General features: G+C 52.2%; 1 non-coding gene across 1 annotated transcript; it reads right to left on the bottom strand.

Annotated features, from left to right (window-relative positions):
• Positions 1–509: 509 nt before the first annotated feature.
• Positions 510–697, bottom strand: LOC126546358 (U2 spliceosomal RNA). Its single transcript, XR_007602575.1, has one exon. It is a non-coding gene; the product is annotated as a U2 spliceosomal RNA (small nuclear RNA).
• Between the last annotated feature and the right edge of the window lie 1,629 nt (positions 698–2,326).

The following is a 2,326-nucleotide window of genomic DNA, read 5'->3' on the forward strand; positions in this document are numbered from 1 at the left end:
GGTAATTTTGGCAGCACGTCGCGGCTGGTCGTATTGCCGTTTCTTTTCCTTTTGCCACTCCTCGTGTTCACGCTGGTCGTCGGGAGGCCGAACTATGCGTTGCCTTCCCATAGTAGTGCTTCAACAATGAAATTCGTTGCTAGGTTGGTTCTTTTATACATGAAAAACTGGTGACGTCATTCTCCACGGCAAAAGCTGCCGTCGCCGCAGCAGCTTGCTCAACAGTAATCTTTACCGGGAAACGTATGCGGGAAGCGCTATACGTGCTTCGCATTGTTACCAGGAGCGCCTTATCGTTAATGATGTAGTTTGGATGCGTGTTTTGTGCTTGTTCTTTATTGAAACAAATGCTGTGCTGTATGTTCTATGCGTGGTACCAAAGTATATATACACTTTTTGCTTCCATCGCTGAAGGGTTTTTTGTTATTATTACAGCCAAACTGCATTTGGCTAGGTTCTGGAAAAAATTGCGTGCGTCTATCGAGCCGTGTAGATCAAGAATTTCTGCCTTTACGTGGGCCGATCCCGAAGATAGTGCAATACCAGGCTGATCCGCGGCGGAGGTGAAGCAGGCGTTAAGCACTCCGCCAACTTGCAAAAATAAGTTTAAAATATTTGGTCCAAGTACAACCTGATCAGATATTAAGCTGATAAGAACAGATACGACACTTTTACCCGCGTCGACCACGTCTGCGTTCGCACCGCCCTTTCTTTGTCGGCGTTCCAAGCGCTTGCGTATCTCCTTTCCATTCCTTCTGCACTCCCGTGGCGGCGGTCCTGTAAGCGTGCTGCCCGCGGAAAGAAATGCGAACCGTCCATGCGGTCCCGATCCCGCAAACTTGGAACATTTCACCGGAACAACGACCAGGTTTCAGAGGGAGTTTGTGGAGAACCAATTTTGTGTGGCCTGTGTTGCGTGTGACCGCTTGTGTGACCGTTTGGTTGAACGCAAGATCGCCATGGCTACGGTGAAGCGGTGTGTGCCCTCGGAGTGCGGTGACGTGCGTGTCTGTTCTACGTGCCGGGGTTCGTTAGTAAAAGGTGTGCTGCGTTTTGCAATAACGCATGGGTATGTATAATCCCAGGTGCCTCACCATCTTCCGAGGCTCAACATCGTGGAGGAGCGACTAGTCGCACCTCGCCTTCCATTTATGTGCATACGGCGTTTGACGCACGGCAATGGACAGTTCGCCATTAAGGAGCCCACATACGCAGCTTCGCTGGTCGCCCACCTTGACAGAGTGAAATGGCAGTTTCTTGTTTTCTTTTTCGTGAGGATGCGCCGCGAAAAATCCCGACGAACTGGAGGCTAACAGCTTCGCTGTAAAAAGATAGCAATAAGCTCTGATGAAGGCCCGTTGTCGTGGTCGACAAGTATAGCGGGAGTCAGATACGTCGACGCGATCAATACAGCGCGGAAGTGCGATGCCAGAATCCTCGATAGAGTAGAGCAACGGCTGCTCGAAAAAAATTCATCGGCGATTACGATACTCCCTAATGCGAAATTTGAGCGCAGCTCTATACGCGATTTCATTTCGCGATATATTGGCGGGCACGAACAATCTGTTTCGTGCGGCACACTGCAAGCGGAGTGAAGTGTGGCGCGACTGCCTTGCTAATCGGGAGATGGCGAGAGGCAGCGGGTGGGTTACGCGTGGGCGCGATTCACAGCAGCCGCCGCTGACAGACCTCCGCTGATGCAACAGTTTGTTTCCATCGATGGTATCGATCGACGCACTCGCCGTATGCCATCGGTGAACAGACGACGACACGCTACTCTCGCGCCGTCTCGCAGCGGTCGTCGCCGCAGAGCCCGTCTTGCGCGGTACTACGCTTTGCTTCTCCCGCTTTCGCCATACCCTCCTCCGCTGTCCGCCTCCGATCGCCGTCTTTCATACGCCGCTGCGCTCCGCGCTCGCTCTTTGATCCTTCGCTGTGCTCGTTAGCTCGGTTACGCCGAAGGACGACGCCGACGCGAAACGCGGTAACTGGTACCTAAGAGCGGCGCTCTAAAGAAAATATGTCGTGCGCGGTCGTGGCCGGCTGCTCTATAGTAACGGTTGCCAGCACGCAGACTGCGTCGCAGCACCACTGTGACATTATAGCGTCTGCCTTTCCCGCAGCAGCCGTACGAACGCTTCGCTGACCTTCGATGTGGAGCCTTTATAACATGCACATGCCGTGAGAAATAAATTTCCAGATTAGTGGTTAAAAATTTACGCAGAAGCTGATCTGGGAGTTGTCAAAGTATGCGTATAAGCATTGTGCCACTTGCTCATCTCCATGCTGTTCGGCGTCATTATCAATGTCATGAAACTTGATCCGA

This window comes from Dermacentor andersoni, chromosome 1 (genome assembly GCF_023375885.2).
Source record: "Dermacentor andersoni chromosome 1, qqDerAnde1_hic_scaffold, whole genome shotgun sequence".
In the NCBI taxonomy this organism is placed as follows: domain Eukaryota; kingdom Metazoa; phylum Arthropoda; class Arachnida; order Ixodida; family Ixodidae; genus Dermacentor; species Dermacentor andersoni.